This window comes from Cricetulus griseus, chromosome 5, assembly GCF_003668045.3.
Source record: "Cricetulus griseus strain 17A/GY chromosome 5, alternate assembly CriGri-PICRH-1.0, whole genome shotgun sequence".
Taxonomy (NCBI): Eukaryota; Metazoa; Chordata; class Mammalia; order Rodentia; family Cricetidae; genus Cricetulus; species Cricetulus griseus.
In genome coordinates, this window is record NC_048598.1 from 98,279,347 (window position 1) to 98,305,364 (window position 26,018).

The following is a 26,018-nucleotide window of genomic DNA, read 5'->3' on the forward strand; positions in this document are numbered from 1 at the left end:
GACCGCCCATGTGGCAGTAGGGCTCGGGTGGCTTTTGGTGGAAAGATTTATCATAACAGACAGCCCCTGTTCCCCCGTTAGGAGTCCCACAAGAGGACCAAGCTACACAACTGTACCATATATGCAGTGGACCTGGTTCAGTCCCATGCAGGCTCCCTGGTTGTCACTTCAGACTCTGAGCCCCTATGAGCCCATGTTAGTTGATTCTGTGGGTTTTCTTGTGATGTCCTTGGTCTCTTTGGCTCCTACAATCCTCCCACCCCACCCCACCCCTGCCATCTCTTCTGCAGGATTCCCAGAGCTCAGCCTGATATTTGACTGGGGCTCTGCATCTGTTTCCACCAGTTGCTGGATGAAGCCTCTCTGAAGACAATTAGGCTAGGCTCTCTTGGTTTTCTGAGTTTTTTTTTTTTTTTTTTTTTTTTTGTATATTCAGGATATCAGTCCTCTGTGGATGTGCAGCTGACAAGGATTCATGGCCATTCTGGGGGATTCCTCTTCACCTGGTTATTATTTCTTAATCTGCCTCAAAGCTTTTGAGTTTTGTCAAGCCCCACCTATCAGGTGTTGGCCTTAACTCTAATGCAAATGGACTCCTGTTCAGAAAGTCCTGTCCTATATACCTGTATCAGATAGGGAATGTCCTGTCCTTTCTTCTGGTGGTTTCAGTGTTTTGTGTTTAGGGCTTGATGCATTTGGAGTTAGTGTTGTGTGAGGTGGTAGATGCAGGTCTGGTTCACTCTTCTGCATTTGGACATCCAGTTTCCAAGTACCATTGCTGAAGATGCGTTCTTTTCTGCAGTTTATGTTTTTGGCATCTTTGTCAAATATTAAATGGTTAAAGTAACATGTACTCATGTGTGGGTCTTCAGTTTTGTTTTCTGGTCTGCATGTCTGCTTTTGTGCCAATTCCATATTATTTTCACTCTGTAATATACTTTAAGAACTGAAATAGTATTTCCTCCAAAGTTCATTTTTTTTCCTTATGGTTGTTTTGGCTATCCAGGTCAAAACTGAGTATTTGAAAAAATACAGTCACAAATTTAAGTCTATGATTTATCCATGTGCCTTCCAAGTTTTCCACAGATTACTAAAGATCAAGATGCTAAGCTTTCATCCTGACTTTGGTGAGCCCAAAATAAAAATAAATGCTTTTAGTAAAGACAGTATTCAAATATCTGCTATAAAATAACATAACATATCCACTGGTCAAGTTTGCTTAATAAATGAATAAACAAGGCCTCCAGGACTGTTAATGGTATTTTAGATTTTGTTTTTCTGGATTTTTATCACAGAGCAAATTTATCTTCTAAAAATGTTTTCTGGGTACTGGAGAAATGACTCCATGAGTAAGAGGACTTATTACACTTATAGCATATCAGAGCTTGGTCCCCAACATCCATGTAAATGGGTAAAAACACCTGTAACTCAGCTCCAGAGAACATAACATCCTCTTGTGGCCTCTGTGGGCATCTGCAGGTAAGCCAGCACACACACACACACACACACACACAAATAATAAACAGAAAATCAAAGGGGTTAAACTCTCCCCTTTTTACAACTGAATTTAGGTTTCAGTTCTCTGAGAGGGGCAAAAAGGTGTCTCTCCCAAAAGGGCAGGAGGCATTTATCAACAAATTATATTTGGGGCCAAAGGAGAGAACACAAACAAGGCCTTCAGACATCCTCACAATATCTCAAGGCAATGACCAATACAGGGACAGACCCTGGGAATTATCCAAACATGCCCATAGATGGAAGAATTGTAGCCCTAGGCCATGTTAGCCCTAGCCAATCAGAAATGTACTACTGTAACTGCCACTTGCTCAGCCAATTACAGGTAGGATAACCTAACTGTCCCTGGAGCGCCCCTTGGCTGTGCTTAAAGGAGACTGCACACTCTACTCAGAGTCATTGCCATTTTGTACAAGTGAATGGTGCCGCATATGCTGGCATAGGAAATAAAGGTGTTTGCCGGTTGCATGTGTGAATGATGGTCTTGTGTGGACTTCTCGTGAACCCTAAAAAATCACCATGGAGGAGACTGGCCAAAGTCCCAAAGGGATGATGGGCCTTCAGCTCCAATGATGGTTGCTCTTAGAATGATGATCAAGGTTGCCCAATAACATCTGAACACAAATAATGGAAACCTGGAATAACATTTATGTTCTTTTACAGTCTATGGGATGACAAGGACAACTGTCATAGAAGTCTTTCAGACACAGATGGCCTTTGACATGTGGGCAGCAATGTGGGGAGAACCTGTGCCATTTTCAGAGTGTCATGGCTATCCATGACCACTGACATGTGTGCTCAGTCTTCCAAGACTGAAGTCCTCACATTATATCTATGCCAGATTTTGATTTAGGACTTCATGACTTGCTATGAACATCATCTTCTTGGGGACCTCCTGGTGGGAAAAGGCCATGACATTTGGGGGCACACATTTCAGAACAGGGCATAACAATTTGTTGCATGATGTATGGCTATGTGATTCAATGTTCTGACTAATGATATATTTTCTCTCAGAATCCCCTCAGATAACCATCCTGCACACGCTCGGCTCCATGTTATCTTCCCTTGGCTCCCTTAGAAAAGGTGAGACTTTCAAGGGACATTAATCTTCAGATGTGAGAACTTACCCTGAAATACCTGTAGAAGACAGGGAAGTGAAAGGGACTATGGCCAAGGTGGGGGTAGCAGATGAGTAAAGAAGTTGAGACCTTTTAAAATAATTGTATTTTTTTTCAGATTACAACAAAATCACATCATTTCCCTTCCTTGTCCTCCCACCTCCCTCTCTCTTTCTAATTCAAAGCCTCTTTTTCTTTACTTGGTCTCTCTCTCTCTCTCTCTCTCTCTCTCTCTCTCTCTCTCTCTCACACACACACACACACACACACACACACACACACACACACACACACATATACACACACACACACACATTCGCGCATGCGGATACAATCTGCTCAGGGTGTGTAATGTTACTTGTGTGTACATTTTCAGGGCTGACCACTTGGTATTGGTAACCAATTGGTATGCTGTTCCTGGAGAAGAAGACTAGTGCTCCCTGTTTCCACATGTAAGCATGTTTGGTTTGCATTTGGCTTGTTCAGAGACTCCATTTATTTGTTTGCTGAAGTCACAGAATTTGGTTTTCCTGACTAGAGGTCTCTGAAAAGAACTCCTTGGGCTGGTGTGGTGTGGAGCTGTGTGCTTATCGCCAGTGACATTTTGTTGATAGTCATCATTTTCTATTATGGATATGTCACTTTTTTATATATTATAGGAAAAGGAAGGGCTAACCTGAGGTAGAACTATGGAGTTTCTGTTAGTTTCCACACAGTTAATGAAACAAGTATAAGTATGTGCCCTATCATGTAGACCTATGGATTAGGATAGATTTTTAGAACACCTTTCAACATTGAGCACAGTAATTACAGGTGATGTCACCAGGATGAACTTGCTAATGTCCAGGGCATATGGGTCATATGCTTGTGATCAGCAAGTCCTACTCTAAGCTGTGAGAGCAGCTGATGCATTAGCTGCTGCCAGGTTCTATTACCCCAATGTTTATGTCTCCAAAGTAACATTTATTTAAACACCATTTGGTTAGAAGAAGCAGGAGGGACAACAATAACACACAATATATTACATTGTGGAAATATAGTCATCTTCTATAAATATTATTTCACATATTTCTTTCTTTCATATGGACTGCCATTCTCTGGTCTTTCAGCCTGCTGTGTGTTTACTTCCCTTGATCCTAAATCTCTACTTCTACTGTGCACACGGCCATAGAGTAAGTCTTCTGTCTGTCTCATAGGATGGCAGAAGTCTCAGATATTTACTCAAGAGGCTATTGTCATGTTATTTTCTGGTATGTTGTTGGTTGTTACACTCAGACTTCAGCTAAGAAAGCCATGGAAGGCAGCTCCTTGAAACAGTCACTACCAGGAAATGATTTTATGGACATGGATGCGCTGAAGAACAAGGAAGAAATGCATATTTACAATTGAAGGGATGGGCTGCGATGCTCACACTTGTAATGAAACAAGTTTAGAAACTTAAAGGACAGACCTCAGGAGAGCTAACACTGGAAGATCCCAGCAGGGGAAAGAGTTTGGCAGTTGATCAAGTTGATTAAATGACAAATGGGGTATACTCAGTGGGGGCAGGAGAGGGCCCTAATTACCCATGAGGATGGTGTGTAAGAGGTTTATCCCTCTGAGGAGATGTAGTAAGGATGTGTGGACACAAAACACATCTCTCACTTCAGAGGAATGAAATAGTCTATTGTGGTGCAACTGTAAGTCATCACAACCCTGGACCACAGATTGACAGATTTAGACATCCCAAGCATACAATGTCCACAAAATTTAAACATCATGACAATAGACAACCCAGAAGAATAAGCTATGGAAAAGAACACAAATTCTCAAAAGAAAAAAATGAATGTCTAGTAAGTACATTTAAGAGTGTTCAGCCTTTTTAGCCTTCAGGGAAATTCAGGCTAAACTCTACTAATATTCCATCTCAGCCAATCTGACTGCTCATCACTGGAATATGAACGTCAACAAGCTGGCGTGGATGTGAAGGTAAGGCAGCTCTTGCACACAGGTGGGAGAAATGTTCACTAGTGCAGACACTTTGGAAATCAATCTTAGAACTTCTCCAAACACTAGAAGTAGAATGGCCACATTACCAGACACCACTCCTGGGCATGTACACAAAGGACTTCAGAGCCTACTACAAAGGACAACTATTTTAAGAGACAGTCAGGTTCCATCTGTGCTGCATTCAACCTCTCCACCAGCCAGACCTCCCACATCCTTAAGAGTCCAGTCTGGTGAGTCTCCCTGACCCCACCCCCCTCATCCACCACTTCTCCCAAACTCACAGCATCTACCCCAGATCCCACAGCCAGTGTCCCAGCCTAGTCTGACACCCTGCTACCCTGCAGCCAATCACTGGATACCTGCCATCACCCACAGGTCCCTTCTGAATCACACAAACTCTGTTCCCAGCCAGATCTCCCATGCCATTGTCCAGGGTCTAACTTCATATGTCTGATCACCTATACCTTCTCCCCAACCCACCAGATCTAACCTGGAACCCTTATTCAGTGTTCTAGTCTCATCTGGTCCCCCCTGCCTATATGTCTGCCTATGTCTGGATCTTCAGTTTGATTCTATTGACCAACATTTCTGTTTTTATGCCAATGCCACGCCATTTTCATTACTATAGTTCTGTAGTACAACATGAAATAATGGATGGGGATACCTCTAGCAGTTCTTTATTCTTCAGGATTGTTTTAGCTATCCTGAGTTTTTGCTTTTCCATATGAAGTTGAGAATTGTCCTCCTAAGTTCTGTAAAGAACTGGTTGGAATTTTGAAGAGGCATGCCTTGAATCTGTAGATTCTTTTGGGAGGATGGCCATTTTTACTATGTTAATCCTACAAACCCATGAGCATGGGAGATCTTTCCGTGTTCTGATGTCTTCTTCACTGGGATACTCCTCCACTTCTGTTGGGAGTGCAAACTTACACAGTTACTATGGAAATCAATATGGTGATGTCTTGGAAAGTTGGTAATCTCTGCCTCATGACCCAGCTGTACCAATCTTGAGCATATAGCCAAAGGAAGTTCCATTGTACAACAAGGACACTTGCTCAACTATGTTCATAGCAGCTTTACAGAATGGAATATTATTCAGCTATTTAAAAAATTACATGAGGTTTTCTGGCAAATGGATGAAACTAGAAAAAAATCACCTGGAGAGAGGTAACCTAGATCCAGAAAGACAAATATGGTTATGCATTAACTTATAGGTGGATATTAGCTTTTAAATAAATAATCCATAAATCTACAGAGGTTACTAAAGAGGAGTGCTGAGGGCGGGGGTGTGGTGGTTTGTGTGCATGAGTCCTCCTGGGAAGAAGAAATAGAATTTTGCAGAAAGACTGGGAGTGGGTGGGGTTGGGAGCCAAAGGGGTTGGGGGTAAGTGATGGAGGGAGAGAGTTTGGGGAAAGATAGCTGGAACTGGGGGCCTCATAGCTCAGTGTGGAAACCCAGTGCAGTGGAAACCTCCTAGAATCTATGAAGGTGGCATTAGAGAAGACTCCTAGCAATGGAGGATATATGAGTCTGAGCTGGGCATTTTTTGTAGCCAGGCAAGGCTTCCAATTGTGGAACTGGGTTTCTTTTGATTGAATTTTTGGTCAAGGGGGTCCCGTGGAGATCCCTAAACAGCTTGGGCTGATGCTGGGACAGAGGGTGGCTCTCTGAAAACTGACATCACAGCTCCCTTGCTGAGGAAACATCCATATAGCTCATCATATGTAGAGATGTTGAGTAGGTACCTGCTTGCACGGAACCGTCATCCCTATATTCTAGTCTCTTTGTCAAGAGAATGTACTCTGCAGAGAGAATATACCTAGACCGTCCCAGCCTCAAAACTACCTACAATCTTTCCTCCATGCAAGATGTACTGGGGCAATGTTGCACAAACTTAATGGGAGTAGCAAGTCAATGTTTTGTTTAACTCTAGGCCTAAGCCACAAGAGGAAGCCCCATGCCCTATGGATGGCCAGGAGTCAGAGACTGGATAGCTTAGAGGTCTAGGGTCCAAATACAACTTAGAGGCCTAGGGTCCAAATAGGGAATGAAATGATTCCTAATGAGATTCTGCTATACTCAGTTTAGTCATAATCAGAGAGGCTTCCTCTGGCAGCAGATTGGAGCTAGTGAAGAAACCCACCAGTCAGACATTATGTGGAGAGATCATCTAAATTGGAGGTCTTCAAAGGAGCCCCTTCCTTCAGAGCTGGAGAACCTTGTGGAAGAAGGGGAAGAAAGATTGAATGAGACAGAAAGAATGGAGGACACGAGGAGAACATGGCCCACTGAATCAACTAAGCAGGGCTCATAGGGGCTCAGAGACGGAAGCAGCAAACACACAGAATGCATTGGTCTGCATCAGGTTCTCTGTGTATATGTTATGGCTGTTTGCTTGGTGTTTTTGTGGGACTCCTGACAGTAGAGGTGGGTGTGTCTCTTTTCCTCCTATAGGGTTGTCTTATCCAGCCTCTATTTGAGGGTTTTAGCCTTGTCATATTGTGTCTTGTTTTGTCCTGTCTGGCTTGTTGTCTCTTGGAGACCTGCTGTTTTCTGATGAAGAAACAGATGGGGAACAGATCTGGGAGTGAGGAGGTGGAGGAGTTGGGGAGGGATGGAGGAAGAGGAAACTGTGGTTGGGATTATTGTATGAGAGAAGAATCTATTTTTTTTAAAAAAAGGATCAAGCCAGTATCTTCTCTCCAGTGCCCACCAGTCCTGTAGAAATGTTTGACATTGAGGAATTTTGAGTTGAGTCCCAATGTAAAAGGACAATCATTAACTTCACCAAATAATACAAGAAGTTCAAAGAACACACACACACACACACACACACACACACACACACACACACACACACAGAGAGAGAGAGAGAGAGAGAGAGAGAGAGAGAGAGAGAGAGAGTCAAACTAAAAACAACAGATCAATGAAATTAAGGATAAAGAGCTTAAGAAGAATAAACATCTGAGTGATGCCAAGGATCCACAAACACAAGGCTGATGGAGATGCCATAGACAACCCAAGACTTGAAAAATGCAATTTAGTAAGGAGATTAAAAATGTTAAAGAGGGCTTAAACTGAAATTAAGATGGACTAAAAACCCAATAGCTCAACTCTCAAACTCAAATGAAAGCATTATTCATAGACTAAAGCAAGCAGAATATGGAACATCATGACTCAAGTATAAGGCAGAGCATCTAGAGTAAATTAACATCAATAGGAAAAATTAAACACAGGAAAGGAATACACAGGAACTGTGGAATATTATAAACAAAAACAAAATCTTCAAATTATTGGAGAATCTCAAAACAGTGGACTAGACAAGATCTTCAACAACATCGCAGGAAAAGAAGATAGAAGAAGCAGACAGAAGACCAAAGACAACAGGAAAAAAAAACCCAAAGGCATATCATGTTGAAAACACTAAGTATACAGGACAAAAAAAGCATATGGAAACCTCTAAGATGAAAAATGCAAATGACTTAAAAGAAAACCTATCAGAAAAACAGCTGACTTCTTAATTGAAACTATGAAAGCTGAAGAGCCTGGAAAAGTGAACTCCAAGTCCTAAAAGTCCAGCCTAGATCAACACACCCAGAAACCCATCCACCATAACTGAGAGGGAATGAACACTTTGTATGTTTTAAACAGGCTAAATTTTTATATCTAACAAAATCCAAATCTAAGGAAATACAGGAAGTAATATTTCAAGATGAAGAGAAGAAGGAGCAGGGTACAGAGACTGAGAGAAATACAAAGTCATAATAATTAAAACACAAGGACACAAATAACACTGCCAAAATCAAAGATGCAAAGACCATGATTAACACACACACATTTCAGTTATCACACTATCAGTGGCCTTAATTCTCCAATCAAAAGAAATAGATGGATTAAATTGATGAAGAAACAAAAATCTACCTGTTGTCAACAAGAAACACATTTTAGCTTTAAAGATAGACACAGTCTTATGGACAAAAGGACTCCAATCAAATGGAACTATAAACAAAGCAAGCATGAGTATCATTTTTTATATTTAGAAACAATAATTTTATATATCAATCCCCGCCCTGTTTCCTCTCCCTCCCATCCTCCCATGCCCCTTTCCAACCCCCCCAACCCACCCCATCCACCCCACAAGGAAGGTGGGGCCTTCCATGGGGGATTGTGAAAGTCTGTCACATCATTTGAGGGGAGGCCTAGGCCCTCCTCCATGTATCTAGGCTGAAATAGTATCCCTCCATAAGGAATGGGCTCCAAAAGTCCATTTGTGCACTAGGGATAAATACTTGTTCCACTGTTAGAATTCCCATAGCCTGCCCAGGACCCCTAACTGGCACCCACATTCAGAGGGTTTGGTTCAGTCCAGTGCTGGTTCCCAAGTTTTACGATTGGTGTCCATGTGCTCTCACTAGGTCAGGTCAGCTGGTTCTGTAGGTTTCTCCAGCACTGTCTTGATGGCTTTGTTCATCCCTCCTCCCTCTCTACAACTGGATTCCAGGAGTATGGCTCAGTGCTTAGCTGTGGGTGCCTGCTTCAGCTTCCATCTGCTACTGGATGAAGGCTGTTCAGGGGACCTGGTTTAGTCCTATGTTTCTACCCCAGCTGTCAGACTGGGGTCTATGAGTTCCCACTTGCTCAGGTCAGCTGTTTCTGCAGGTTTTCCCAGCGTGGTCTTGGCCCTTTTGTTAGTCACTCTTCCCTCTCTGAAACTGGATTCCAGGAGTTGGGCTTAGTGCTTAGCTGTGGGTCTTTGCTTCTTCCTTCAGTTTCTGGATGAAGGCTCTGGGATGACATTTAGGGTAGTCATCATTCTCATTATAGTGGAAGGGCATTTAAGGTAGCCTCTCCATCATTGCTTAGGTTCCTAGTTGGGGTCATCCTGTGGATCTCTGTCCAATTCCCTAGTGCCAGATTTCTCTTTAAACCTATAGTGGCTCCCTCTATTGATGTGTCTCTTTTCTTGTTCTTCTCTATTTCTCTCCCCACTCAATCTTCCTGATCCCTCATGTTCTCCTCCCCCCTCCTCTTATTCCCTCCCCTTCTCCCCTCCTCTTTCTCCTACCTCCCTCCCCTCTCCCCCATGCTCCCAATTTGCTCAGGGGCTCTTGAGGTTTCCACTTCACTGGGTGACTGTGTATGTCTCTCTTACAGTGGTCCTCCTTGTTTCCTTGCTTCTCTGAGGGTGTGGATTGTAGGCTGGTAATCCTTTGCTCTGTGTCTAATATCCATTTATGAGTGAGTACATACCATGTTAATATACAAAACTATCTTAAACAAGAGTAGAAACATATATACAGTATAACAAAAATAACCTCAAATTTGTACCAATATACAAAAATACATACCAGTGTACAATATTTAAAACTAGTAAGTGGTTTTCTGGTTTAAAAGTAGATTCAATAATCTACCCTTTTATTCTATCATTTCTGTCCCCCTATTTCTTTGTAGAATGAGATCCCTTTAGGAAAAGTTTTAAAGGGTCAAAATAAAACTAAAGAATTATGAGCTCAATTGCAATAGAATAGTCCCTTAATTTTGATTTTTTCTTCTGTCCTATATCAGGTGGCTCTTCTGACATGAGACTGAGATTTTTGGGTTTTACTTTAACAAGCATGTTTGGGTTTAGAGAGGGAGAAAACCAGGCTTCAACTCCAAAGCCAGCTTTAATTTTTAACTGAAGTGGGATGACAAAAAAGACCAATAGCATTATTTGTCTGTAGAGAACAGCAGAAATAAACATTTGGGAAGATTTATGAAATTTTATCCTGTTGAAATTGTAATATACCAATATACCAATTTATTCTTTTCTTGGGACATTTTCTCTGGATGATTCACCCTTTTTCTGTAGCTGTCTCATTTTCCCAGTGGTATTCAGACTCCTTAGCTGGATGCCTTCATTCTCCTGGAAAGACAAAATCCTGCCCCATACTAACTTGGGGGAGTTTCCTTTTTGGCAGATTGTATCTGATCAAATAAAAGGCATTTGCTAGTCTTATAAGTTAGTTTATATTGAATGACCATGTTGTTTGATGAACTATCACCTCTTCTAATTAAGAGGTCTCTCCTTTTTGAATCTTTATCAGTTTTGATGGTATCCATAGTTTTTCTTCTCCTGTGGAAACAAAAGCAAAACCTCTTCCCCAACGTAACACATGTTCTGGTTTCCATTCAAAGGTCAACACATCTTTAAAATATATAGGCTGATTTAATTCAGCAGTTTTTTCTATTATCCAATGTCTCTTGCAGCTGTCAGTCTTTTTCATTAGCATTTAAAAATTTTAAAGTTAATAAGGCATTGTGCAATCTATCTCTGGAGGTCTTTATCACCACTTTCTGTTTATTAAGCATATCTTTTACAGTATAATTAGATCTTTCTAAAACTGCTTGCCCTGTAGAATTGTGACATATGCCTGTAATATGCTTTATGTTGTAATACACAAACAATTGTTTCAGTTTACTAGAGATATATGCTAGAGCATTATCAGTCTTAATATGTACAGGTATCCCCATGATGACCATAACTTCTAATAAATGTATAATTATGGAATCAACCTTTTCAGAATTCAAAACAATTGTCCATTGCAATCCTGAATAAGTATCTACGGTATGGTGTACTTATTTTAATTTTCCAAACTCTGCTAAATGAAACACATCCATTTGCCAAATTTATTTCTTTGAGTACTCTTTGGGTTACTTCCTGCAGGTAGAGTTTGGTTATACCAAGAACAAGAAAGACATTGCCTTATAATTTCCTTGGCTTTTTGCAAAGTGATGGAAAATCCTTTTTTCAAATCCTTGCTATTAATATGGTGTTTCTTATGAAATTCTGAGTTTTCTAGCACATTTCCTACCAACAGTTGGTCAGTTTCATCATTACCTTGTGCTAGAGGGCCTGGTAGACTTGTATGGGATCTGATACCTGTTATATACAAGGGATGATTTCTAATTCTAATTATTTCTTATAATTGAATAAATAACAAAGTTAATTCTGAGTCATCTGGAATAGGTTCAACATTTTCAATATATAAAGCAACTTTTCCTGCATATTGAGAGTCAGTAACTATATTAAGAGGTTCTGAAAAATCTAATAATAATACCATGAGAATAGCATATAATTCTTACTTTTGAACAGAATCATAATGACTTTGAGCCATTTTACTTAAATTTCCTGACTTATAACCTGCCTTTCCTTATTTTTGCATCAGTATAGAATGTAGGGGCTCCAGATATTGGTGTTCCTTGTACAATGTGAGGAAGGACCTAAGTAGTTCTTTTTATAAATTGAAGTCTCTTGCGTTTGGGATATTTGTTGCTAATCTCACCCAGAAATTTACTGCAAGCTCTTTGCCAATGTTTATTTTCCACCCATAAAGAGGAAATTTCAGCATTAGTAGTAAAAGGTAATACAATTTCTATTGGATCCATTCCTGTTAATTGATCAAGTCTCAATTTTCCTTTTAGAATCAATTCAGAAACCGTTTCTACATTGGCCTTTAGGGTTTTTGCTCTGTTTGTGCAGTAAAAAATCCATTCCAAAATAATATCTTCTCTCTGCATAAGAATTCCAGCAGGGCTGGGCAGTGGCGGTAAACACCTTTAATCCCATCATTCTGGAGGCAGAGGCAGGTAGATCTCTGTGAGTTCAAGACCAGGCTGGTCTACAAATCAAGTTCCAGGACAGGCTCCAAAGCTATGCAGAGAAACCCCATCTCAAAAAATTCCAGTAGGAGAATGGGTAGAAAGTAGAATATAATTAGAATACAATTAATCTCTGGATCCAAATGATACACATGTTCATCCTGTAATATTTTTCTCCATCAGAACCAATTCATTTTCAGCTTCAGCTGATAATTTGCTTGGACTATTTAAGTCTTTATCACCTTGTAAGGTTTGAAATAAATTACTTAGTTCTTGAGTTGTCAATCCAACTGTGGGCCATAGCCAGTTAACATTTCCCAGCAATTTTTGAAGATATTGTGAGTTCAAAACTGATCTCTCCTGATTTGTATTTTTGGTGGTTGAATTTTTTGTAACCTATCTTATATCCTGGGAATTAACAGAATCTTCCTTTTTTATTTTTTTCAAGAACAATCTGTAATCCCCAACAAGGCAAAAGTTTTCTTTACTTCTTCAAACATTTTTCCTAAGGTATCTGCATCTGAATCAGATAGTAAGATATCGTCCATATAATGGCAAATTATACATTGATGAAACTGATTTCAAATTATTCCCAATGGCTGTTGTACAAAATAGTGACACAAGGTAGGGCTGTTTAACATTCCTTGTGGAATAACTTTCCACTGATACTTTTTTTTCCTTTTTTTAAAATTTAAATTAGAAACAAGCTTCTTTTACATATCAATCCCAGTTCCCTCTCCCTCCCCTCCTCCCCTGCCTTCCACCGACCTCCTATCCCATCCCCTTTCTGCTCCCCAGGGAGGGTGAGGCCTTCCATTGGGGAATCTTAAAAGTCTGTCATACCATTTGGAGCAGGACCTAGGCCTTTCCCCATATGTCTAGGCTGAGAGAGTATCCCTCTTTGTGGAGTGGGCTCCCAAAGTCCATTCATGTACTAGGGATAAGTTGGTGATATAGTGGTGAGCATAGCTGCCTTCCACTGATGCTTTTAACAGGCTGCATATTGTAAGTATGCACCGTGAAGGCAAATTTTTCTCTATCCTGTTCTTGCAAAGGCATAGCAAACAAGCAGTATTTTTTGCAGATTTTCTTATTTGAATTAGAAACAAGATTGTTTTTCATGTCAATCCCAGTTCCCTCTCCCTCCTGTCCTCCCCTACCACCACCCCCAACTATAACCCTACCTATCACATATCTTTTCTGTTCCCCCTGGAGGGTGAGGCCTTCCATAGGTTCCATCAGAGTCTGTCGTATCCTTTGGGATAGGGCCTAGACCCACCCCCATGTGTACAAGCAGTCTTTTAAATCAATCACTACAATAGATCATCCTTTAGGAATAGGAAAAACAAGGGTATTCTAGGCTGTAAGGAGTCCAGTGGCTGAATCACCATATTAATAGCTCCTAGATCTGTTAACATTCTCCATTTCCAGAGTCCTCTTTAATAACAAATACATGAGAATTCCACAGACTGGTTGATTCTTCAATATGCTGAATATTTAACTGCCCCTGTACCAGCTGTTCTAATGCCTGTAATATTTCTGATGTCAAAGGCCATTGTTCCAGAACAGTTACTCATTTTAAAGGGGGGGCTGAAGGTACCTTAAAAAGATCAGTAGCTGGTGTGCCCTGTTTATGTACAACCTGAATGGTCAGTGACTATTCCTTACAATAGCTTTTAATATTTTTCTCAGAAACATACATTAGTTTATGGTTTGTTTCTGAGATTGGAGAAATGTTAATCTGGGTATTCCATTGCTATAACAAATCACATCCCTGTAAATTCCTTGCTATGCTAGCCACATATGGCTTTAATTTTCCTCTCTGTCCTTCTGGCCCTACACATTTGACCCATCTCTCATTCTGTTTTACCTGAGATAAAGTTCCAGTCCCCAAAAGCTGAATGTTTACCTCTTAAAGAAGCCAATTTGGATACTAAGATTTTGGTGCAATTATTGTTACATCTGTCACTGTGTTTACCAAACCTTCAATTATAATGCCATTTATTCATATTTTTTACCAGAAAATACACACCAACTTTAATAGAACAACAGAAATTTGATAACCAAACAGACCCTCATCTGCTAGTCCCTACCTGCCAGGACTAAGGCAGAGAAGTTTCTGCATCAGGTGAATAGATGATGACTTTGCATGTCCCTCCTCCAGGCTCAGTGTGGACCAGAGATGTCCATTCCAGTTGCCCTGGCTGGCTCCCAGGTGTACTCCGTGTTCCCCCAGTTCCTGGAGTACTGACTTCCCTGGGTGTCCTGAAAGCTTAGTGTCATCATCCTTACCTACTATGTGGCTGTTATGACTGAGCAGCTACCCAGCACTGGGAAGCAGCCACAATCCTAGCTTGCCTGCTCGGCAGAGGCAGTGGCTGCCATTGGGAGCTGGACATCAGTGGACAAGATGGAAGTGGTAACACTTGCACATGGCTTCTCATCAGGGCAGTTGGCATGCTTGTGGGGGCTCACTGCACTGTCCACATTCCTTCAGTGCTTCCTCCTCCACCTCAGAACTTGTGATATCCCACCAGCCTCAGATTAACTGTATCCAAGAAGCTCTGTGGTGACTGAGAGCCTCCCTCATCTATGGCCTTGCCCTACTTGGAATGCTTGATGCACTCCGGGTCTCTGTTCTGCATTCTCTTCTATCTTGCCCAAGGTGCTCAGAATGGACCTGGATCCCCACAGGCCCAGGTCACGTGAGCACCAAGAGATGCAGTCCTGCCCCACAGGCCCATGTGCAAGCACTCTTAGTTCCTGGGGCTGAGGCAGATGGGCTTACCACAGTTGTTAGTTGGGCCTAGTGTTTGTGGGGTGGGCCAAGTCATTGAAGCATAGAAGGCAGGGCCATGAGAAGGTCCAGACCAGCCTGGGCTACTATACTAGGCATGATTGAACTTTTGGGGTTCTGGAATGTTTGTAGTTCTCAGATGAGGAATGTTCATCCTTTGTGTGTAAAATACCATTCTCATGAGATTTATTTGCTTTCTGTTGTGGTTTGGCTTAGTGTGGTTTTGAGGAAATATTTTTGAGACAGGGTCTTACTACATAGTTGTGGTTATTTAGAACTCACTTTGTAGATCAGGCTGGCCTCGAACTCAGAAAGATCTGCCTGCCTCTGCTCCTGAGTGTCAGGATTAAAGGCGTGTGCCATTGTGCCAGGCTGGCAAAATTGTTGCTCTGTTGCTGAGGCTGACCTGGACTCCTCAGCCTCCTGAGGGCAGGGTCCTCATGTGTGTCCCCACTCTGGGCTTCCATTTTGTGGTTTATTTGTTCTATTTTATTTTTATTTTTCTCAAGATAGGGTTTCTCTGTGTATCCCTGTCTGTTCTGGAACTCAACTCTGTAGATCAGGCTGGCCTTGAACACACAGATTGCTTGTTTCTGCCTTCTGAGAGCTTGGATTTAAGGTGTTCACTACCATGAAAAAAGAACACCAACTTTACTAGAACAACAGAAATTTCCAATTTCTAAGAAGGAAAATAACATGAAGCTAGCACCACCTGGGAAGTGTCGCATCACATTACTGTTCTGATGGCTCCTGGCCACACTGAGGGTGACGGAAGACCACCACCATCATAGCTGCTGCAAGGTCATGCTTTTGCCTGTAGCAGCTTCATTGTCAAGGCCGCAGATAGAAGACTCATTTTGAAGCTTTTGGTGTGGAGAGAATCTATCAATGTAGAGAGCAGAGCCTTGTTTCTCCAACTAGAACAAACTATGAACTAACCTAGCAATTTTTCTTCCAGTCTGCTAGAGTACTCTGTGAAGACCTCTCTTCCATCCCCACCAGAATGGTGAGGGAAAGACAGGGGCAGGGGGCCACTAGCTCTAGCAGGCTGTTCTAATGATACATTGGGTTCGGGTCCCTTTCTGCTGGTGGTAGTAGGTGTCTTTTCTGGCAGCTGCAGCAGCTTGATGGAGGAGGAAGGAGCCACCCACCCATCACCTATATTTTTTGTGTTCATAGAACGCACCATTCTCCTGAATGATACACTCTTTACAATAGTAGGCATCGGAGACTCCCGGACCTCCACAGATCACACGCCGGCCCTGGTAAGATCCAGAGTTACACTCATCACATGTGTGAACCAGGGTGCAGGGTTGCACATGGGAATCACAAATCACACATTTGCCATCACATTTTCACACAGTCTTCCGATAGCAACACCAGCCTGCTTGTGGCAGAAAATCAAATCTGGATGATGTTTAGCCATTACTCTTCCCCAAGTTGGCCTTATTCATATTTTTAACTTTGGACTTTGATCATTTATAGAAGTTTGTCACGATATTTGCTTTATAGTTTCTCCTGAAATTTTTGTTTTACCTTCTAAAGGTGTTCTGTGTCCACCACAGTGTGGTTTTTCACAACAGACAGTAAGTCTTTTAATTGCCCTGTGGAGCAGTTTCCCCAATGCTGACAGGGAATGACTGATCCATATTTGATATGGGGGCCTGGGAGTGGCTGCCCCTATGGCATTTCCCAATAGCAAAGGGTTGTCTTGCCTGTCCCATGTTGACCTTCATTCATTAGTCCAATGCCAGTCTTTTTGCCATACCTTCTGCATGCTCCAGAAGTCAAGGGCCTTCTATTTGGATTTTCTCTAGAAAAAAACAATGTTCTTAGGAGCACCTTATTTACAATTTCTTTCAGATAATCTGGTTTAACACAATTAAAACATCTAACCTTTGACTTTTCTTAACATTTTTAGAAGTTACTTTTCCTATCCAAGTATCATCATAAGCAGGAGATCCAATATCAGCTGTATTGCTAACCCATTCATCCATTGGTGCTGGTCTTTCCCTTAAAGAACTAATCATCCTTTTACATTCTGGATTAGCATTTTCAAAAGCTGAAAATTCAATTAATATGTGTCTAACTCCTGGATCTGATATCATTCTATTTACAGTTGAAGTCAATCTTTGTAAAAAAAAAATCAATGAGGGCTTCTTTGTGGGTCTAGTATAATTTTAGTAAATAGCCCAGTCCTCTTTCCTGATTTTTCAATCTTGTCCCAAACATTCAATCTGCTGTATGATATAGGGCCAAGACAGACATATGGAGTCTGTTTTTCACATCAGCATAATGGCCCTCACCAAGGATTTGATCTTAGGAAATCTCATAACTGCTAACCCTACCTCACAGTTCAGTGATGGTAACTTCCTCTCTTCACCATGTTTTCCACTATAACTGAGGACCCACTCCAATACTGCTGTAACTAAATCTTTCCAGTCTTGTAGAATAACCCTGTTCCAAGTGGCCCATGAATTTAACATCTGCTTCACAAAAGGTGAGTGCAAATCATATGAAACTATTGCTTCCTTAAACTCTTCACATCTAACATGTTTAAAGGATCCCAGTTAACTCTAGAATAGCCTTGGGAATGCCTATCATCTGGTGGTCATTCTTGAATGGTAACTAGATAAATTAAGGTTTTCTAATAACCTTGGGAAGCTCCCGTTCAGTTTCACAATGCCATGATGTGGCAACTTCTGCTCTAAACTCCACTGTCTGTGTGAATATTTTTCTTAGTTCCATTAGTCTGTCTTTCTAAGGATTTTATCTTATCAGTCAATTTTTCATATTTGGCAGATATCAAACAAATTTTTTAGGGAGAAAACAAGAATTACCAAAATGATAATTGACATTATGTCAATCACAGCTAAGTTGATTATCCCTTCATTTAATTGTTCCATTTTCAAACCATGCATATAGAGAACTAACTCTGTGTGTTGAATTGTTTCCCATTTTTAATGTAGGGAAAAAAGAATGTCTTCTCTCTCTCTCACTCTCTCTCTCTCTCTCTTTTTAAGTAATTCCCCCTTAAAGAATTCCCAGGTGGGACCTGATCCATAACGAGGTGAGTGGCCCTCTGCTCTTACCCCACTCCTGTCCAAAGCCCCATTCACTCCAAACTCCCTGGGCCTGCTTGGGGTAGACACACCCAGGCAAGGAAGAGCTCCCTGAATTTGGAAACACCCCACTCTTCCTTCCCGTTCCACCGACCTGACCCCTATGGAGGCCTAACTCCTTCAGAGTGAGGAGACTAACAGGAGAGGCAAGACCATCCAGAGCTGCGGACATTGAATCCCTGGCCCCCACACACCACTGGGTCACAAGAGGAGATAGAGAGACCCCACCTGCACCCACTGGAAGAAGATATGGGAAGAAGACAGAATAAGAACCCACTCAACAACAGAAAGACCAATAGACACCACCAGAATCTAGGGACTCCATTCCAGCAAGATCAGAAAAGCCCAACACAGAGCATGAAGAAGAGATGGACCTCAAAAATTATCTCAGCGAGATGATAGAGACCTTTAAAGAGAAAACAAGAAAATCCCTTAAAGAAATAGAAGAAAAAGCAAGCAAAAAATTACATGAAATGGAGGAAAAGACAAATCAAAAAAATTCAAGAAATAAACAAATCTCTTAAAGAATCTAAAGAAACCCAAGAAAAAACCAAACAAGTGAAGGAAACTCTTGAAACAGTTCAAATCATGAAAGCTGAAATAAACACAATAAAGAAAACACAGAATGAGGGGATGCTGGAAATGGAAAGGCTGGATAAACAATCAGGAACTAAAGATGTGAGTATAACTAATAGAATTCAAGAGATGGAACAGAGAATCTCAGTTATTGAAGACTCGCTAGAGGTTATACATTATCGACCAAAGAAAACCTCAAGTCCAACAAATCCCTAACACAAAATATCCTGGAAATATGGGACACCGTGAAAAGACCAAACCTAAGAATAATAGGTATAGAAGAAGGTGAAGAAACACTGCTCAAAGGTACAGAAAACATATTCAACAAAATCATAGAAGAAAACTTTCCCAACCTACAGAAGGATATGCCTATGAAAGTACAAGAAGCTTACAGAACACCAAACAGACTGGACCACAAAAAGAAGTCCCCACAACAACAAATAATAATCAAGTAATGATAATAATAATAATAATAATAATAATAATAATAACCAAGTAATAATCAAAACACCAAATCTATAGAATAAAGAGAAAATATTAAGAGCAGCAAAGGAAAAAGGCGAAGTAACATATAAAGGCAAACCAATCAGAATCACACCCGACTTCTCAATGGAAGTTCTGAAAGCCAGAAGATCTTGGATAGATACCCTACAAGCACTAAGGGAATATGGATGTCAACCCAGACTACTGTACCCAGCAAAACTTTCAATCACTATAGATGGAGAAAACAAGATATTCCATGACAAAAACAGATTTAAACAATACATATCCACAAATCCAGCACTACAGAAGGTTCTGGAAGGAAAACTCCAAACCAACGAACATAACTACACTCACAAAAACACAAGCAATAGATAATCTAATTTTACCAAACACAAAAAGAAACAGGAGGGTGAAATCCACACACAATGACACCACCAACAATAAATCCAAAACAAACAAGAACCAACAAATAATGGACATTAATATCCCTAAATGTCAATGGTCTTAACTTACCCATAAAAAGATATAGGCTAACAGAATGGATACGAAGACGGAATCCATCCTTCTGCTGTTTACAAGAAACACACCTCAACTTCAAAGACAGGCGTTACCTCAGAGTAAAAGGATGAGAAAAGATTTTCCAATCAAATGGGCCCAAGAAACAAGCTGGTGTAGCAATCCTAATATCTAACAAATTAGACTTCAAACTAAAATCAATCAAAAGAGATGAAGAAGGGCATTTCATACTCATCACAGGAAAAGTCCACAAAGATGAAGTCTCAATCCTGAAGATCTATGCCCCCAAATACGAAGGTACCCACATTTGTAAAAGAAACATTACTAAAAGCTCACACCACACATAAAACCACACACACTTATAGTAGGAGACTTCAACACCCCCCCCTTTACACCACTAGACAGGACCGCCAGACAGAAACTTAAAGAAACAAAGGATCTGACAGAAGTTATGACCCAACAGGGTTTAACAGATATCTATAGAACATTCCATGCAAACACAAAAGAATATACCTTCTTCTCAGTGTCACATGGAACATTCTCTAAAATTGACCACAAAGTAGGCAGCAAAGCAAACCTCCACAGTTACAAAAGAATTGAAATAACCCCCTGTATCTTATCAGATCACCATGCATTAAAGCTAGAATTCAACAGCAATACGAATAGCTGAAAACCTACATATTCATGGAAATTGAATAACACCCAATTGCACCAATCCTGGGTTGAGGAAGAAATAAAAAAAGAAATTAAAGACTTCCTAGAATTTAATGAGAATGTAGACACAACATACCCAAAGTTATGGGACACTCTGAAAGCAGTGCTAAGAGGAGAAAGTTCATAGCACTAAGTGCCCACATGAAGAAACTGGAGAAAAGTCACATTAGAGAATTGGCAGAACAACTGAAAGCATTAGAGCAAAAGGAAGCAAACTCACGAAGGAGGAGTAGACGCCAGGAAATAATCAACCTGAGGGCTGAAATCAATAAAGTAGAAACTAGGAAAACATTACATAGAATCAATGAAACAAAGAGTTGGTTCTTTGAGAAGATCAACAAGATAGACAAACCTCTAGCCAAACTAACCAAAAGGCAGAGAGAGAGCATGCTAATTAACAAAATCAGAAAGGAAAAGGGGGATATAACAACGGACACTAAGGAAATCCAGAGAATCTTCAGGTCATACTTTGAAAACCTGTACTCCACAATATTCGAAAATCTAAGGGAAATGGACAGTTTTCTGGATAAATATCACTTACCAAAATTAAACCAAGATCAGATAAACAGTTTAAATCGACCCATAACCCCTAATGAAATAGAAGCAGTCATCAAAAGCCTCCCAACCAAAAAAAGCCCAGGGCCAGATGGCTTCACTGCAGAATTCTACCAGAAATTCAAACAAGAGCTAATTCCAGTACTCCTCAAACTGTTCCACAAAATAGAAGCAGATGGGATATTGCCAAACTCTTTCTACAAGGCTACAATCACTTTGATACCCAAGCCACACAAAGATATGACTAAGAAAGAGAACTATAAACCAATATCCCTTATGAATATGGATGCTAAAATACTCAGTAAAATATTGGCGAATCGAATCCAAGAACATATCAGAAAAATCATCCACCATGATCAAGTAGGCTTCATCCCAGAGATGCAAGAATGGTTCAACATACAAAAATCCATCAATGTAATCCACCATATAAACAAACTGAACAAGAAAAACCACATGATCATCTCACTGGACACTGAAAAAGCCTTTGACAAAATCCAACATCCCTTGATGATAAAGACCTTGGAGACAACAGGAATAACAGGAACATATCTAAACATGATAAATGCAATATACACCAAACCAATAGCCAACATCAAACTAAATGGAGAGAAACTCAAAGCGTTTCCTCTAAAATCAGGAACAAGACAAGGCTGTCCGCTCTCTCCATATCTCTTCAATATTGTACTTGAAGTTCTAGCTAGAGCAATAAGACCAGAAAAGGGGCTCAAAGGGATACAAATTGGAAAGGAAGAAGTCAAACTTTCACTATTTGCAGATGACATGATAGTCTACATTAGTGACCCGAAAAACTCTACCAGGGAACTCTTACAGCTGATAAACACCTTCAGCAAGGTAGCAGGATACAAAATTAACTCAAAAAAATCAGTAGCCCTACTATATACAGATGATAAACCCAATGAGAAAGAAATCAGGGAAACATCACCTTCCACAATATCCACAAGCAACATAAAATATCTTGGGTAATCCTAACCAAAAAAGTGAAAGACCTGTATGATGGGGAATGTACTGTGTATGTTTATCTTATTGATTGTTAAATAAAATACTGTTTGGCCAATGAGACAGCAAGTAGATGGGACCTAGGAATCAAAGAGGATTCTGGGAAACGTAGTAGAGAAGTGCTGATCCAGGCTGGCAATGACATAGCAAGGGGACTCATATTTAAGCGAAGGAGAAACAGGAAGGGTCCCTTTTTTCCCGTTTGCCTCCTCCAGTGGCAGGATGTGAGCCACCGGCAAGGAGGGATGCCAATAAGGCGTCCAATAAGATAAGTCTTATAAAATATATAGATGTATGATAATTGAGACTGAGCTAACAGATGAGAATCCTAGTCATTGGCCAAGCATCATTGTACCTAATACAAGTTTCTGTGTATTTATTTGGGCCTAACTCAGGCAGGCAGCTGGTGTAAAGCACACACGTGGAGGTGGGGCTCAGGCAACATTTGGTGGAAAGATTTATCATAACACCTGTACAATAAGAACTTTGAGACTCTAAAGAAAGAAATTAAAGAAGATACCAGAAAATGGAAAGATCTCCCATGCTCTTGGATAGGGAGAATTAACATAGTAAAAATGGCAATCCTGCCAAAAGCAATCTACAGATTCAACGCAATCCCTGTCAAAATCCCAACACAGTTTTTCACAGACATTGAAAGAACAATACTCAACTTTATATGGAAAAACAAACAAACAAAAAATACAGGATAGCCAAAACAACTCTTTACAATAAAGGATCTTCTGGAGGCATCACCATCCCTGACTTCAAGCTCTACTATAGAGCCATAGTTCTGAAAACAGCTTGGTATTGGCACAAAAATAGACAGATAGACCAATGGAATCGAATTGAAAACCCTGATATTAACCCACACACCTATGAACACCTTATTTTTGACAAAGGTTCTAAATCTATACAATGGAAAAAAGATAGCATCTTCAACTCTTCAACAAACAGTGCTGGCACAATTTGATTCGGACATGCAGAAGATTGCAGATAGATCCATACCTGTCACCATGCACAAAACTTAAGTGCAAATGGATCAAAGATCTCACCATAAATCCAGCCACACGGAATCTTCTAGAAGAGAAAGTGGGAACTACCCTTGAACAAATTGGCACAGGAGACCGCTTCCTGAACATTACGCCAGTAGCACAGACATTGAGGTCTGCAATTAATAAATGGGACCTCCTAAAACTGAGAAGTTTCTGCAAGGCAAAGGACAAGTAAGACAAAACAACTGCCCACAGAATGGGAAAAGATATTCGCCTATCCCACATCTGACAGAGGGCTGATTTCCAAAATATATTAGGCACTCAAGAAGCTAGCCACCAAAACACCAAACAATGAAATGAAAAAGTGGGGTGCAGAACTAAATAGAGAATTTTCAACAGAGGAATCTGAAATGGCTGAAAGACACTTAAGAAAGTGCTCAAAATCCTTGGCCATCAGAGAAATGCAACTCAAAACAACTCTGAGATACCACCTCACACCTGTCAGAATGGCTAAAATCAAAAATACCAATGACAATCTATGCTGGAGAGGATGTGAAGAAAAAGGAACACTCCTCCATTGCTGGTGGGAGTGTAAACTTGTAAGACCACTCTGGAAATCAGTATTGTGGTTGCTCAGAAAAATGGGAATCAGTCTAACTCAAGATCCATCCATTCCTCTCTTGGGTATATACCCAAAAAGTGCATGTTCATACAACAAGGACATATGTTCAACCATGTTCATAGCAGCATTGTTTGTAATAGCCAGAACCTGGAAGCAACCTAGATGCCCCTCAACTGAAGAATGGATTGAGAAATTGTGGTACATTTATACAATGGAGTACTACTCAGCAGAAAAAAACAATGGAATCTTGAAATTCGCAGTCAAATGGATGCAACTAGAAGAAACCATCCTGAGTGAGGTAACCCAGTCACAAAAAGACAAACATGGTATGTACTCACTCATATATGAATTTTAGACATAGAGCAAAGGATTACCAGCCTATAATCCTCTTCACCAAAGAAACTAGGAAACATGAAGGACTCTAAGGGATAAATGAACCCCAGGAATGGGAAGTGGCATGAACTCCTGAGCTAATTGGGAGCATGAGGGTAGGGGAGAGGGAGCTGCCACAATAAGAGCAAGAGAAGAGGAGTAGAGGAGAGGAAATCGAGGAGCAGAAATATTCAGTTGGGGGAAGAATAGAGGAGAGAGAGCAGGATGAGAGATACCATATCAGAGGGAGCCACTATATGTCTGAGAATGATCTGGAACTAAGGAGATCTCCAGAGACCTACAAGGAGGACACTATCTGACAATCCAGGCAATGGTTGAGAGTATAACCTAAAAGCCCTTCCCCTAAAATGAGATTGATGACTACTCTTTATGCCATCCTAGAGCCCTCATCCAGTGGCTGATGGAAGCAGAGACAGACATCCACAGATATACACTGAGCTGAAATCTGGAACTTAGTTGAAGAGAGGGAGAAATGAAGATCGAAGGGGTCTGTACCAGGTTGGAGAAATCCACAGAAACAGTTGGCCTGAACAAGGGAGAGCACATCGACCCCTTGCTGTCTGGGAGGCCAGTACAAGATCCAGACCCCTGAACATGGATGTCAATAAGGAGGCCTCTGCACTCCAGGGAGACTCTGGAAGTGGATTAGTATTTTTCCCTGGTGCAAGAAGGGACTTTGACAGCCCATTCCATGTGAAGGGTTACACTCTGGCCCTGGACACATGGGGAAGGGCCCAGGCCCAGCACAGGAAGATTTGGTGGACTTTGCAGAGCCCCGTTGAGGGCCCTACCCTGCCTGGGGAGTGGAGGGTGGATGGGGTGGGGGTCGGGGGTGGGGAGGAGGGATGGGGGTGAGGGGAGGGAGAAGGAGAAGGGACTTACATGTGAAACAAGCTTGTTCCCTAACTTGAACTAATAAAAAAATTTTAATAATAAAAAAAAGAATTCCCAGGTGTCCATCAGATATGCTGATGATAACAGTGAAGTGTGTGGCTGGCTGTCACTGTGTAGAATGCTTGGATAAGAACACAGTCAGTGCACGGCCTAGCTGAGGACAGCTGTGTGAACTGAGAGTATGTGGGAGTTGCAGCAACAGTAGAAGTCACAGCAGGTGTTGAGGTGGCTAACCTAGTGTGGAAAGGAGCCAAAGAGCAAGCTCTCTGAAAGGCCACACAGGTGGATATGCAAAAGCAGCAAACATGATGGGCCGGAAGGGAGACTACAGAGCAGCCTGAAGGCCTCTGCAGCCCGTGGTGAGCAGCTAACTCAGGTGGCATTTAGAGCCCAGATGCCTGTGGAGTTTGGGGCCTGTGGAAACTACTGTAGAAAGGCTGCAACAGGAAAATCCCAGATTCGCTCTCAGGGCTTGAGGCAAGAGAGGAAAAGCCAGCTGACTCTGGCGGCACCATGAGCCAGGGGCGAGTGGCTCTCTCTCATGCTTTCATGCCTCACCTTGGGCACCAGAAGAAGCCTTAATCTAAATATTATGATTTTTTAAGATTTATTATGTAAACACTTCATCAAAGCAGGGATCAACCCAAGCTGAGGTCTCAGGCAGTTCTGCCTATTGCACACACACACACACACACACACACACACACACACACACACACACACACACACACACACACTCTCTCTTTTCTCTCTCTCACACAATCTTCTCTCTCACACACACACTCTTCTCTCTCACACACACTCTTCTCTCTCTCTCTCTCTCTCTGTCTGTCTGTCTGTCTGTCTGTCTCTCTCTCTCTCTCTCTCTCTCTCTCTCTCACACACACACACACACACACACACACTGGGATGGTTTGAACAAAATGTCCCCACAGGCCAAAAAAAAAAAAAAAGATTGATTATGTAGTCTTCGCTTGCATGTATGCCTTCCCACCAAAAGGGGGCACCAGATCTCATTATAGATGATTTTGAGTCATCATGTGGTTGCTGAGAATTGAACTCAGGACCTCTGG

The 26,018-nt window shown here is 41.2% G+C and overlaps 1 long non-coding RNA gene across 5 annotated transcripts; it reads left to right on the plus strand.

Annotated features, from left to right (window-relative positions):
* Positions 1 to 271: 271 nt before the first annotated feature.
* On the plus strand, positions 272 to 24,489 carry LOC103162323. 5 transcript variants are annotated; one of them, XR_004770234.1, is made up of 7 exons: positions 272 to 2,598; positions 3,010 to 3,085; positions 4,544 to 4,601; positions 16,241 to 16,326; positions 17,467 to 17,561; positions 18,085 to 18,131; positions 24,433 to 24,489. It is a non-coding gene; the product is annotated as an uncharacterized LOC103162323 (long non-coding RNA). The 5 variants fall into 5 exon arrangements; XR_003485604.2 differs by having other exon boundaries at positions 17,504 to 17,561; XR_004770236.1 differs by lacking the exon at positions 17,467 to 17,561 and having other exon boundaries at positions 24,433 to 24,473.
* The last annotated feature ends 1,529 nt before the right edge of the window (positions 24,490 to 26,018 follow it).